Source organism: Phascolarctos cinereus, unplaced genomic scaffold, assembly GCF_003287225.1.
Source record: "Phascolarctos cinereus isolate Bilbo 61053 unplaced genomic scaffold, phaCin_HiC Scaffold_4;HRSCAF=312, whole genome shotgun sequence".
Taxonomy (NCBI): domain Eukaryota; kingdom Metazoa; phylum Chordata; class Mammalia; order Diprotodontia; family Phascolarctidae; genus Phascolarctos; species Phascolarctos cinereus.
In genome coordinates, this window is record NW_027555847.1 from 525087888 (window position 1) to 525103679 (window position 15792).

The 15792-nt window shown below is 34.6% G+C and overlaps 1 pseudogene; it reads left to right on the forward strand.

The window, feature by feature from the left end:
• Nucleotides 1-14261: 14261 nt before the first annotated feature.
• On the forward strand, nucleotides 14262-14882 carry LOC110207845 (regulation of nuclear pre-mRNA domain-containing protein 1A pseudogene; annotated as a pseudogene).
• Nucleotides 14883-15792: the final 910 nt, after the last annotated feature.

The window sequence follows — 15792 nt, forward strand, 5'->3', positions numbered from 1 at the left end:
TCCAGTAGTAACCTTCTACCTCTAGCATGAAATACAAAATGTTCTTTTTTGGCTTTTAAAGCCCTTCAACACTTGCCCACTTCCCAATTTTCATTCTTCTCACTTTCACATACTGTACAACCCAGCCACACTGACTTTCTTGCTAATCTTCATACACAACACTCCATTCTTCAAATTTGTATCTTTTCCCTAAACATGGAATGCTTTCTTTCCTCAACCCTGACACCTGGGATTTCCAATAATTTTCAAGACTCAGCTCAAACACAACCTTTTGGTTTCATGTCTTTCTAAGTACCCACCCTACCCCACCTCTTGACTATTAGCAGCTTCACATGAGCTTCTTGTTGTTGTTCAGTTATTTTTAATCCTGACTCTTCATGACCCCTTCTGTGTTTTGCTTCGCAAAGATTACTAGAGTGGTTTGCCATTTTTCCCCTCCAGTTAATTTGAGAAAACTGAGGCAAACAGGGTAAAATGACTCATCCAGGGTCACTCAGATAGTAAGTGTCTGAGGCCAGATATGAATTCAGGAAGATGAGTCTTCCTGACTTCAGCCCTGGCACTCTATCCACTGTACCACCTACCTGCCCTTCATTCCATTTATACTGTATTTACCTTGTATGTTATCTTCTTGCCTACATAAGAATGTAAGCTCTTTGAGAGAAGGAAGTTTTTTCTTTCTTTCTTTGTATCCCCAGTGTTTAGCACTAGTCTTGTTGTAAATTCTAGAGGAATGTTGAATGTAACTTCAAAGGGGGGTAGTGTAGTACAGCGAACTTCTCTATGCTTTTGTAAGAGGCCCACCCCTCACCAAACACAAATAAGTTACTAAACTTCAGGGATTTATTGATTCATGTTTAGTAATTATAACTCTTGCTTAGTTAAAAATATAAATTCAGATAGCTATATTATTTGGGTTTTTTGTTTGTATGTTTGTTTCCTTTATCTTCCACCAACTGGATCTGTCAAATTTAAAATTTGTATTTCCAGTCTGTCAGATAATCTCAAGTATTCTATGCTTTCCCCAGTGCGGGATTCCAAGTTTCATTTACTAGGTGATAAAGCCAGTTTTGACACAATACACATAATTTTTTCTGTCCTCCATTATTCACTGAATGTTCATTCCTTGACAAATCTATTGTGATACTATGAAATGTCTACACCAAGCAGATTGTAATGCTTCCATGCCAGAAACTGAACTCAAATACGAGAACTTCTCTTTGGGGGGGAAAAAGAGCATCCTGAACTGAGAATAAGGAATCATTCATTCGTAACCAATTCATTTGGAAATTGTGGCTATAATTCCAGGATGGATAGAAATTTACTTTTGTCCTTTCACCAGAAAAAAAGAAATAAAAAGTTTAAGCATAATAGTGCACATAAGGAACATTCCTGAGAGCTTTGAAAAATACTAGCATGAATATATATTTTAAATCCAGTCAAAAATACTTCATCTTCACAACATTTAATGCTAGACTGGATTCAGGAGGACCTGAGTTCAAATCAGGCCCCAGACACATAATATTTACTAGTTGTGTGACCCTGGGCAAGTCACTTAACCCCATTGCCTAGCAAAAATAAAAAAAAATTACTCTTGTCAATTGGGTACTAATTGTACAATTTTATGTGTACTTCTTACAATTCTTCAAAGAATCTATAATCTTATCAATGTAGTTTGAAATAGTACCATCATCTTGTGTGATTCTTATTCATGTCCTTACATAATCCTTCCACAGATGATCCCACTAGAGCCTCTTTACTGAGTCTTTTAATTTTATGTGAGTAATTTTTTTAAATTTTTTAGGGAATTGGGGTTAAGTGACTTGCCCAGGGTCACACAGCCAGCAAGTGTCAAGTGTTTGGTCTGAGGTCAGATTTGAACTCAGGTCCTTCTGACTTCAGGGCCAGTGCTTTATCCACTGCACCACCCAGCTGCTCCTTTATGTGAGTAATTTTGCAGTGAATACTGGTAGTTGTGGTAAGGACACTGGTGGAAATGGATAGATGTGAGTTAATACCCTCATACTCCTACAGATCCAGTGTGAGTAAAGAAGCTATGGTGTAGGCCTAAGGCATTTTGATTTAACTTTGCCCTCAGATAGATGATCTGGGATTTAGCTTTAGGCCCTTTGGGCAAGAAGAGAATAAATGTGATTTTTAAGGAATTGTTGGAAACATTCTGAGACCTCAGGCAGCTTTTCTTTCCAAGAACTGCCTTTTAATTGCCATGCAGATTACACTTACTTGGTTTAATTGAAGATAAATAGATAGATGACAGATAGATAGATAGATAGATAGATAGATAGATAGATAGATAGATAGATAGATATAGCTATAGACAGATATACATGAAAGGTAATATATCTTCAAAACCATTCACTGTATTAGAAACAGAAGTCAAACCTAAATACCTATCTTCTTGTTATGCCTTAATCTTCCTAAATGATTGACGAATGTTCTTTTCCTGGACATTTGCTTTGACATTTCCTGTGTTCAAGTTATGATTGCTCACATTTTACAACCTATTTATTTCTTTCCATTATTCTTTTAAAAATAAATTTTACTCATTTTTTAATACTTCAGTAATTTCTGAATATGTTCCCACCCAATCTAACCAACCCGGTTATAATTTTCCTTTCAACAAAGAAAAACAATAAATTAAAATAACACAGAATAATCAATTTTGAAGTTGGAAGCACCTTGGAGATGATCTGGTCCAACCCACACTGAAAAAATCCCTACTTCAATAAATACTCAACCACTATATTCCCTGACAAAGAGTTCCAATTTTGGATAGCACCAATCATTAGGACTTTCATACATGAATTTGCCTCTTTGCAACTTTTAACCTTTGGTCCTACTTTTCATTCTGTTAAAATAGAATAAATTTATAACCTCGTCTATGTGAAATCCCTCCAAATACTTAAAGACAGCTCTCTTGGATATTCTGCAATTTCCTGTTTTTTTTTTTTTAATGTAACTGTACAAACTACATATGATGGTATATGCAATATCTTGTCCTCATACTATCCCATCTCTTTGTTAAGGGAAAGTAGGTACATTTTATTGTTTGTTACCTGGAAACATTAGGAAAACCAACTGGTCACCCATAGTTTCATTCCCAGGGCAACAAGAATTACTTCTACCAATGTTGAATGACATCTTTACTGCAACTTGTAGAAACTGACTGGCTAAACTAGAATCATATGGCCACAATGTATGTTAGAAGTGGGAACTGAACCTAGGTCTTGTTAACTCCAAGGCTGGCTCTTTAACCCTTATGCCACGTCACTTCTCCTTGGGATCATTATTGGTTTTTTATATTAATCATATTTTGACTTCTATTTAGTTATCTTTCCATTTGCATTGTTATTGGTCATTGTATATGTTGTTGCCCTGATACTCCTTATTTCATTCTGCATCCATTCATGTACTTTTCCCAATGCTCCTCTGAATTTCTCATATTCATTATTTATAATCGTATAATAATGTCGGTCTATGAATGTCTTTCTCTAATTTGCCTCTCCTTGCTTTGGGTATCACGACCCTATTAGTCTCGTGAGAGGAGTTTGATAGAATACCTTATTTCTCTATATTTTGAAACAACGTAAGATTAGTATTAATTACAATTTGAATACAATGCAGCTGTAAATCTACTCTTTTGTGGGAGGGAGGAAGCATTTTTCCTTTAATAGTTAATCAGACAATAAACATTAATTAAGGGCCTAGTCTGTACCAGGCACTATGATAAGTGCTAGGGATTAAAAAAAAAAAAGGTCCCTACCTTCAAGGAGCTTGCAGTGTGATGGGAGGAGACAGGCTTGATTTCTTCCTTTTTATACTGTTCTGTTTAAGATCTCTATTTCTCTTTTTATTAATTTGGGTATTTTATATCTTATATTTTATAAATAATCTACTCAAATTGTCAGGTTTTTTGGCATTTAATTTTTAAAGTATTTTCTCAAAATTCTCTTTAATCAATCAGCAAACCTTTCTTAAAGAAATACTATATCATGTGATAGGCTAGAAACTAGAGATACAAATTCAAACTAAATAGTCCATACCATCAAATAATTTAAATTCTATTAGGGTCAAGGGGAAGGGATGATAAAATGTGTTCACAGATAAGTGAGTACCAGACAAAATAAATACACAATGATGGGTGGTATCTAAAAGGTCTGTTATAGAAGTTGGAACTTGAGATAAGCTTCAAATGGTGACTAGTGATCTAGAAGGCAGAAGTGAAAAGGAAAAGTATGCCAGGAGTGAGGTACAATTTATGTAAATGCAAAGAAGTATGAGACAGAATACTGTATAGAGGCCAATTTAGCTGGAGCATAGAGTGCCTGAGAGGAGTAATGTGTAATTGTCCTGTAAATATAGGTTAAAGCAGAATCTCAGGATTTAAAATGTCAAACATAAGGGTTTGCATTTTATCCTAAGGCAAAAAAAGAACCACTGAAAATTATTAAAGAGGGGCTTAAGGAAAGCGTATGGCCAGACTTGCACTTTAAGTATATTATTTGGTGGCTATGTGGAAAATGGTTTTGAGATGGAGAGCCTGGAGGCAGAAAATCCAATTAGAATGATTTTACGATATTCCAGGTGAGAGAGAGATAGGAGGGCCTACACTAGTGTTGTGAGCATCTCAGTGGAGATAAGGTACAAAGATATGAAAGAGTTTATGAAGACAGAATCTGTACAACTTAACAACTGACTGGACATAGGAGTGAAGAAGGTTGAGGAGAGTAAAGATTTGAGAATGAGGTTATAAGCCTTGTTAACAGAACAACAGTAGTTTGCTCAGCACAAGACAAAAAGAAGCCTAGAAGAAGGGTAGTATTCCAGGTGTGGGTATGACACAGGCCAGTACTCTGGTAATGTATATTTCATATTGTAATGAAATGATAACACCTATAGAATATTCAACAATGAGCAGAAGATTTATTTAGCTATATAGAAAAATGATATTCAATAAGATTTTGCATTGGAGGATATTGCAAGCTGGTTCAATGGCCCAAGTCCTCCTGCCTGAGTTGCCACACAAATAAAAGAGCATGCCTACATGTGCCCTGACTGTTCTGTATTCAATAGACTCTAAATTGATATCAATATCTTGAGCCTTTATTTCCCTGAATGAATTGCATCTCAAGGATTGTTTTGAAACCACTTAAGAAAAAAAAATAATCTAACTTGGAAAGGAGCAGTATTTAAGACACCACAGATAACTTTTGAGGGAAAGAGAAAGCTCCATTTTGTTCATGTTGAGTTTGAGATGCCTGCAATAGATTCAAGTGAAGATATCCAACTAAGAGTTTGTGATTTAACTGGAGTTTGTCAAGAGATGAAAGGATGATAACTACATCTACTAAAGAGAAAAGGCCCAAAACAAAGCCATATTGTATACCTATGCAGAGGAGCAAGACATGAATAAATAATCCACCTAAAGAGATTTTGAAAAAGTGCAGTAGGACACATAGGAAGAAAATCTGGAGAGACCAATAACACAACAACCCCAACAATTACAATGGGTCAATAAGGATAAGGATTGAGAAAAGGCTAATGGAATTAACATATACAGTTGGAGAGAGAGGCTGGAGTTAAATCATAGAATTAGTAGACAGGAAGCATGGAAATTTTAAGCTGAACAAATGAATTCTAATATCATACAGTTCAAGGACATAGCATTGTCCCCATTGCACACTGATGAATCTAAGATTCTTGTAAAAAAATTATATATGAAAAATTACATTAAAAATCATGGCCCTTTGCTTATTTTTCCAATAAATTATCAAAAATGTGATTTAAAGCTTCCTTTTCTATGTCTATTGGCTGAATTTCTCCTTCGCCATTGGAAAGTTATTTATTTTTACTATATTCCATTTTATTAAAAAATATTGATATATAGGTAATAGAAACATAAGAGAAGTCATTTGCTTTGATATATGCATTTCAGTTCAATTCAGCAAACCAGTATTTATATTTTTCCCCCTTAGGCATTGCTAGTCATTAATATCAAAACACACACACACACACACATTTATACACATACACATATTTTACATTCTTAAAACAATTAATAAGTTAAAAAAAAGAAGTTGTTAAGCATTTACTATTTGCCCTGAGACACCATGCGGAGCACCGGGTATATGAATAATGGTAAAAATGGTACATGCCATTGAGAAGCTCAGTTTCTAATAGGGAGAGAGACCATGTAAATCAGAAATATCAATTCTGCTGACTGCATGTAGCCTGTGTCTGAACCAGATTAAAATGTAATTGGGAAATATTCAACAAATTTAAAGAAATACAATGAAGTGAAAGAAGAAAACGAAACTATGAGGTAGAAGTGATCAAGTATTGTATTTTAGAGATGGGTTTCAGCCACTGCAAAGACACAGAGATATATATGATAGAGTGTTATGTATAAGGAACACTAAGTAGGCCAGTGTAGTGTGACTATTAGTAAACTACAACATGATTGAAAAGGTAAGAAGTGACCAGGTTGTGAAGAATTTTAAATGCCAAACAGGATTTTAGATCTGAACCAGGAGGTAATATGGAACCACTAGTATAGTGATAAAGGGGATGCCGTAGTCAGACCTATGCTTTCCAAAATCCTTTTGGCAGCTTATTTAGAAATTTTCTTAGAGGGACCAACCAAAAGGCCATTGAAGTATTCCAAATGAAAGGTCATGAGGACTTGAGCTATAGTGGTGACTGTGAGTGGAGAAATAGAGATGTACGCAAGAAATAATGTAAAGTTAGAAATGAAAATACTCGGCAACATAATGGATATGTTAAATGAGTGAAAGGGAATCCAGGCTGGCATTGAGTTTTCAGGCATGGGTGACTAGGGAAAATAATGATGCTCTCTATAGCTATAAGGACATCTGGAATTTGGTAGACATTGAGGTAAAAAACAATGAACGCTGTTTTGAATGTGTCAAATTTGAGATGTCTACAGGACATTGTAAACTCAATACTGTTTGCTGAATTTAAGTTGTCCAATAGTCCATCAGTGATGTGGAAGTGTAGTTCAAGATAGACTAGGCCTAGATATATAGAACTGGGAATCATATGAAAAGAGCTAATTAACCCATGGTAACTAATGAGATGACTAAATTAGACCATATAGAGTGAAAAAAAATAAGGATCAGGACAGATGGTTGAAATCCATGGTTATTAGGTATAACATGAATGAAGAATGAGAAAGGGTGACTCTTATTTTTGCTGCTTAAAAGAGGCCTATGGCAGAGAACAACCACAATTTCTCATCCCATCAAAATTCTTATTGTATAATATGACTAGCCTTTATAATATTTTAAGGCAAAAAAGCAGAATAGCACTACTTATATAATTATACCATATATACTCAAAGACTTTTATTAAGAACACTGTCCACAAACATTTTGAAAGTCATGGGGAAAACAGTGATATGCATTGGATTATTCAGGCCCCTGAATAATCAATTTTAGCCTTGTCCACATCACAGGTACCACCATTTTTCAACCAAGTTAAAAAGTCATTTTGATTTGACTATTTCTTTTTTCCCTTTAGTCTGTGCTCTTAAATGTAAAAATCTGTTAAACTAATGGATGGAGTCATTGCAAATGTAAATGGTATACAAACCCCACTGGGGCTGTCCTTTGTAAAAGTAATGGAGAGTTACATAAATACAGCACTTGTAAAGTAAATTGAATAACCCCAAGCACTCACCTAAACTATAGCTACTATTTCTGAAAACTTTCTTTTTCTGATAAGTGCTATGTAAGCATTGTAGATGACTGTGTAAATAATACAGATGTAAGACAGATCTATGAGATAGAAATTTAAGATAGCAATCTATGAGAAACAGATGCCTTTCAATTCTTAGAAGCTCTAGAGAGCATTTGTGATGCCCATGAAGTGATTTGCCTGAAGAGATTAACAATGATTATTATGATCTTAGATTATATTTATAAAGTTTGCATTGAAAGGTAGTGAGTTCACTATCACTGAAAGTGTTTAAATGGTGCTAGATTATAAATTTTCTGAAATGTTACTGAAGTCATGGGATGAAAGGTTGATCTAGATGACCCCTATGGTCCTTTTTATCTGTAAGATTCTACGTTTCGATTGCTTTTTTATTATAAAGAGCTTTCATAAACATTATCTTATCTAACCTCCACAAAAACGCCTTTTAAAAATATTATTTGAACCCCAAAACAACACTTTAACGTAGTCAGCAAATGATCCAAAGCTTGCCAAGAGCTCAAGAGAGTCTACCAGACACTGTATGATCAATTCCTCTAAATTCTATCCCTATTGAACATATTGTTTTAATTACCTAAAGAAATGCCTTCATCTAATTAGATTTAGCATTATGTCCTGACCATTCATAAAGATCACTATGAAAACATTCATTTGAATGTCTTTTCAAAATTATAGTTGAACATATTGAACATTGTGTTATGAAATGTTCCCTATTCAGAATAAGGCCCTTTGTAATAAATCTCTTCATATTTTTCATATCTAGGGAGAACTGTCATTAATAAATCAATGTTAATTCAAGAGGAAGTCTCTAATAGAAAGCCACAGGGCTTTGTCCTTGTCAGGGACGCTTTAAGATGTAAATCAAGACCTAGAAAAGATAATAAAAAAGTATACATATAAAAATGGCAGATGATGCAGAGCTACAAAAGTGTTAATATGTCTTTCTTCAGGTGAACCTGAGTCGTTTTTCTATAGATGAAAAAATTACTTACTTTTTTTTTGGCCTTAGATGAGTGTACACTCAGAGTTACTTTTAGTGTACAACTTTTATTAACTAACTCTTTATACACATTTGATGCATCTCTACCCATTTTAACTTTTTTTTCTGTTTATAATTGTACTGTTTTCAATTCTGTAAGTCTCCTAAAATAAATTATTTTTGGAAGTAGGTGGTGTATAAATCCCAAATAAATAGTGGAGTTGGTGGCAAAATGATGTTCCTTGCCAAATATTTTCTCTATGAAAAACACTTGAAGAGTTTAACAGCCAAGATTAGTTATTACATATTTCTCAACTGATTCTTCATGGTTCATACACAGATAAGTCTCAGAAAACAATGCAATTTGTACTGATGGCTGAACTCTCTATCTCCAAATTTCTACTTCCCAAAATTAGACCAACAATTGTGTATTGAGTAGCTCTCCTACTCTCTCTCTCTCTCTCTCTCTCTCTCTCTCTCTCTCTCTCTCTCTCTCTCTCTCACACACACACACACACACACACACACACACACACACACACACACTCTTACAAGGAATCAGATGAACTAAGTCAGACATTTCAGCCAAGCTGATTTCTTTTAATTTTACAACAAATCTAACTCTAGCAAACATATATTACATGCCTGTTGATCTACTCAAAATCATGCTATGAAGGGGTGAAGAGGTAAGGGGTGTGGGTAGGCTGTTCCTGTAAAGCATAATTGACCAATTTTTTCCATAATAGACCTTTGATTTTTCAATTAAAAAAAAGGTTTCCAAAAGGAAAAAAAAAGATCCATGTGAACAACTTTAGCAGGAGCTAAATTCTTTTTTAGTGCAAAAGGAATGAAAAGTTCTTGCTATCATTCACTTCAAGGCAATAAAGCATATGTCGAAAGTTAACTCATTGCAAGACCTTGAACTGATGATACTAGCCACCAGAGACACATTACAAACTGGTCTTACTGATTTATGTTGATGTTGTTCAAATCAACTAGGAACCTATATCCTTATGTTTCATTTCATTCTTGTGAGGTAAAAAGATTTTTGAATCAATGCTGTTGGGAAAAAATAATATGCATCCCAAGTGTGGCAATATTTTTGTCAACCCTCCTCTAATTACTACAAAATCTCTAATTTATTCTCAAGACTTCATCCATCTATGCAATAAAATGAGTGAAAGTATGTTTATAGGTTGCCACCAAAACATATTAGACATGAAACCAGGTAAAAAAAAAAAAAGAGTATGCCACATTAAACAAGACTTTCTATGAGATGGCTTTTGTTAAGCTAAGGTTTAGAATGATATGGCCACTGTTTGCAATCCACTTCATTAATATCTCATTTTGAATTGTATTTCTGTCCTCTCTCACTTAGAGCATGGAACTACTACAAAGTCATACTAATTGGAATTTCACTGTAATCCAAGCAATGGTTTGTTGATGTTCACCTTTATATTATCCATGAAGAAAGGGGTTTTCTAAGCAAAGGGTAGATTTAACATACTTAAAAGAGATTGCTTTCAAGATTTCAGCCACATCCATCTCTGAACAGAGCATTGAAAAGATCTCCATTTAGGCAGACCTATTTCTCAACATACGCAGTAAACCTCAAGGGAACACTGATTCAGGCAGCCCTTCACTTTTTCTGTGTACTAACCAAAAAAGGAGACAAATAGGGTGGCTGGGAGAATGGTAAGAAGGAAGAAGTGAACTTCAAGACCAAGCAGCACCAGAGGCAGCACAAATGAAGGAAAGCCATTTGTGCTATGTAGGCTTCTTGTGGCAAGAAGGAACCCAATTGTAACTGATTGGTCTAATCCAGTTGTTTTTTCTCATCTTTTCCATTTTTCCTCTTGAAAGACAGGTATGCACACACACACCACACACACACACACACACACACACACACACACAGAGTTTAATAGTTTAATGCCAATATTCCTCTGGTACTTCTGTGTAGCTAAAAGTTGAAGAATACAACAGTTTTCAAATAATTGAAGTCAGAGATCATACAAAAGAAAAACAATGGAGAGAGGCAGCTAGATGGAAAAATGGATAGAGTTCTGGCCTTGAAGTCAGAAGGACCTGAGTTCAAATCCAGATTTAAGCACTTGACTTAGTAGCTATGACCCTGGGCAAGTCATTTAACCCCAATTGCCTCACCAAACAACAACAACAACAACAACAACAAAAACGACAACAAGAAAAAACAATGGAAAGTTATGGTGGATATAAGCAAGAAATGAATATTGGAAAGAGTTAAATATAAAGATAACCCATGGGAGGAAAGGGAAGAGATATGGAGAAAAAGTTAGCTAATATAAAAACCTAAATATATAAATAAAAATATATTAAAACTAAGGAACAAAATAAGAACCACCTAGGTGTTCCACTGATATCCTTATAATGACATGAGAACTGAAAGAAGGCATCTAACATGTTAGGTGCTGTCGGTTAACAAAGGAGGACATAGTTGAGTGTTTTAGAAGGTGGTAAATCATGGAAGGATCATAATCTACATCATTGGAGATAATATCCTTATCAATATCTCCCCTAATAAAATGTAAGCTCTTTGAGGTGAGGGATTGTTTTATTTTATATTCCCTACACCTGGATCAGTGACTGACATAGAGTAAGCCCTTAATTAATAAATGCTTATTGATTTATCTATTTGGAGTATTAGAATGTAGTGTCAAATAAACATTTTATTTCCCAGTCCTCTGATAGCCTCTTTTGCCTGAGGAGGAAAAATGAATGTGCTTAAGAGAGACACATTCAAATTTTCCTAGGATGTAATAAGTCAAAGCTGTACAGTAAGTTAGAAGCTTTCAAGGCTGAACTGTGAGGATAATATGAAGCCAGAGCTTCAGTTTTATGCAAATGGACAATATGGTGCTTATAATTCTGTCTCTGTATTATGAGTACTACAATTACATATACATGTGTACATAGAGACATGCAAACACAAGAGAGAAAGTACACAAAAACTTTTGTCATAATAATACTTACAAAGTAAATAATATAACATCATCATTATTATTACAGACAGTTAAAATCAGAGCTCAAATATATAAAATAATCTCAGGGAAGCGGAGCTGGTAGGTGCCAGAGTTAGGATTTGAACTTAGGTTTGAGGACTCCAAATCCCAATGAACTTTCCACTATACCTTGCAGTTTCTTTAAAGCAGACCCTTAATCACTAGGTGAAAAAGCCATACTGGGATAGTACACTGAGCTCTTAGTCAAAGATATGAGACCAAATCGCAGCTCCAACACTTAGATATTCTATAATCTTGAGCAAAAAACAATTCAGCTTCTCTGCATGTCTATCTTCTTATAGTATACTGGAAAGAATGCTAGATTTGGGGTCAGATGATGTTGTTTTTGTTTTGAATCACAGCTCTAATTAAAATGACTTTCTTCCTAATTAGTCACCATCTCTGAAGTGTTAGTAAACAGATTATATTCCTACAATAGAACTCCCTGGTTGTCCTTTTTAAGTATCATTTACTCTCTGGGACACTTGCAGTGGTGACATACTAAAATATAAATGGATCCCTGTGGGTCACATATCGCTTTAGAAAACCACAAATTAACATTACCTATATTGCATTGTATTTTATTTTGTTCAACATTTTTTTAATACTTTATAATTTTGTAGCCTGCACTTGGGAATTTTGAAGCTTCCTTTTATCCTGCTGGCATGATTTTGACACCTCTATATTTAACTATAATTTATGATGGCAACACAGAGGTGATAAAAGTCAGACTAGATACCATTTTTTTTTAAGTTACAAGATATAAAGTCAAAAGTATGGCCTGCTAAGTGGAATCTTGAAAGCCTGAAAAATTAGCTAATTTACTATCAAGTGTACCTTCAAACACAAAAGACATTTTTTTTCTCATCGAGTTCAGGCAGCTAGGGGGTACAAAGATAATGCATAATAGATAGAGCACATAGCTTGAAGTTAGGAAGTACTTAGTTCAAATCTGCCCTTGGATAATTACTAGCTGTATGATCTAGAGCATCACTTAATCTCTATCTCTGTTTACTCAGTTGTAAAATTGGGACAAAAATAGCACTTGTGTCTAGATGTTATTGTGACGATTAAATAAGATATTTATAAAGTGCCTGGCACATAGTAGGCACTTAATGAATGCAAGTTTCATTCTTATCTACCAGAGAGATAGTGATGTAGAGCCTTCTCAGTTTCCACCAGGTTTAAAACAAAATCTTATGTTTATCAGGGATTTGTTTTCCTTTTGACGTAACACTCATTTTCAAACTCTTTTGCCAGAATATATGATGATGATGATTAATTTTTTTTAGGCAATTGGGGTTAAGTGACTTGCCCAAGGTCACACAGCTAGTAAGTGTCAAATGTTTGGTCTGAGGCCAGATTTGAACTCAGGTCCTCCTCATGTCAGGGCTGGTGCTCTATCCACTGTGCAACCTAGCTGCCCCTTGCCAGAATATATGAAAAAAAATGACATCTAATTCTGATATGGCTCCACTGGAATCATGTTTCATTGACTTTGTAGCTTATATCAGTATTTTCAGTTTCTTTGACTACCAGAATATACAGAGTGTGTCCCTTACATTGCCGTAAAAAGCTAATGTAGCAAAAATGTCACTTTCTCTCGTTGTACAATATAAAGGCACTGCTAATCAAACATGACCTATATAATGACTGTCTGCTGCATTAATATTCTTTTGGCATGTGTTTGTTATTTTCAGCCTGCCTTTTATTTTCTCCCTGTTAAATCTGAAATGGGAGCAATTAATTTTAAGTTCCCCCAGAGTCACCCAAAACAACCCTGGGAATCAAATAATAAATGGTCCACAATAGCCAAACCATGTCATGGAGATTATTTTACTGAAGCATGATGTTCAAAGTACCATTCTAATAAAGATCAGTCTGTTTCACACATATAAAACTATATTGACAATCAATCCTGCACAGTTTAGCTTTCTCTACCAGTTTGTTTTGTAGCTGGGGTATATTTAGCCACACATAGTGACTTATTCAGTAAGTACCAGATATTTGAAGAATTACAGATTCTTTGAGATAAAGAGACCTAACAGGTCATCTAAGTTTAATCTACTCCATTCAGAAATTCCTTCTACATTATCTCTCCCTAGTGGTCATGGAATCCCAACTTGAACATTTCCATTGAAAGGATAGGTATTATCTAATAATTTAATTCATTCAATTTTTATATAACTCTATTAGAAAATTCTTAATTGCATTTGAATCCAAATCTGCCTCCCTGACGCAATCATCACTACCATTTATAGGTTTTTCAAGCAAAATGTTGTTGAGGGGATTCTTGGTCAGATACCAGTTGGACTATATGGTCTCTGAGGTCCCATCCAACTCTGTTGCAGTGACTTCTAGCCTCTAGAGCTACACAAAATAAATACGATTTTTCCCACATGATAGCCAAACAAAAATTCAAAGACAATGAATATTTCTCCAATAATTAAACTCCTGTAAGTTAAGCATCCCAATTCCCCCCTAATATGTTGTTACCATGTTCCAGCGAGACCGATGAAAATTGTAAAAAGCATCTAGGAAGAGTGCTGTCTATTTGGGAAGAAAGGTGTGTTTATGAAAATGATGTGTTAGAACAACTTAGGCAAACTCTCTATGGCGATAAGAAGTCTAGAAAGCGTTTATATGAACAGATAAAGGTGGATGAGAATGAAAATTGTTCAGCACTAGGATCACCAAGTGAACCTCCACAGACTATAGATCTCATTAGAGCCTTGCAAGAACTTGAAAAAGCAGCCTCTGGTGATGCAGCAGTTCATCAGAGAATAGCTTCTTTGCCTGTTGAAGTCCAAGATGTATCTCTACTAGACAAAATAACAGATAAAGAATCAGGAGAACAGCTTTCCAAGATGGTAGATGATGCATGCATGCATGCTGTTGGCGGATTACAACGGTCGATTGGCAGCAGAAATAGATATAGGAAGCAACTTACTCGAATGTTGTCAGATTTTCTTCGTTGTCAAAAAGAAGCCCTTGCAGAGAAAGAACATAAGCTGGAAGTGCGTAACTCTTTAATTATTTGGAACTTTAAAATTAATATATTTGCTTCATGGGATTTTCCCTGTTTAAGCTTAAGGCCTTTATTGTAGATTCTGTGAATTTTTTATTTTTATTTGTATAGATCCATTGTGATCTATTCTCCTTTCAATTTGTTATTATTTCTCTTATAAACCTAGCAATAATAATAATTATATATATATATATATATATATATATATATATATATATATATATATATATGTGTATGTATATATGATCAGCCAAGAGTACAGTGGAATGACTGCCTACTTTTTCCTAAACACTATAGATTTATTCATGTAGCCAAAGATTTCATTACCTCTTTTGGCAACCATATGACACTATTGATTCCTGTCAAGCTTATATCTGACAGGAATCTTAAGTAATTTTTATATGAACTGATGGTAAACAAAATCTCACTCTTTCTGTACTTGATTTTTTTTTCACTTCAATATAGGATATTTATTTCTATTAAATTTCATCTTGCTATATCTAGCCTACTATTTCAGCCTATTGAGATATTTCTGGATCCTGATTTCTAGCTAATGTATACCACCTATGCCTCCTGGCTTTGGATCATTTGCAAATGTGTTGAGTGTGTTTTTATGTCTTCATTTGAAGCCACTGCTAAAACTATCAGATGAGACAGGTTCAGAGAAAATGCCCTGAGTATGCTGTTAAAAACCTCCCTCATTGTTGGCATTAAACCAATCAAGACCTTGGGAGTATAACTCTACTAATACAATCCATATATTTCCATCTTATATGCAAGGACCCCATTTTAAAAAGCTTTGTTCACATCTAGATACATTATTTATGTAACATTTTTCTCCTCCACTAGTTCAACAACCTTTAAAAAAAAGGAATATGAATTTTACTTAGCATGCATTCATTTCAATTCCACAATTATTCATTAATTATCTACTATATGTAAATCATTGTGTTCAGTACTTGAGAGAGATAAAGTTTAGATAAGTCACT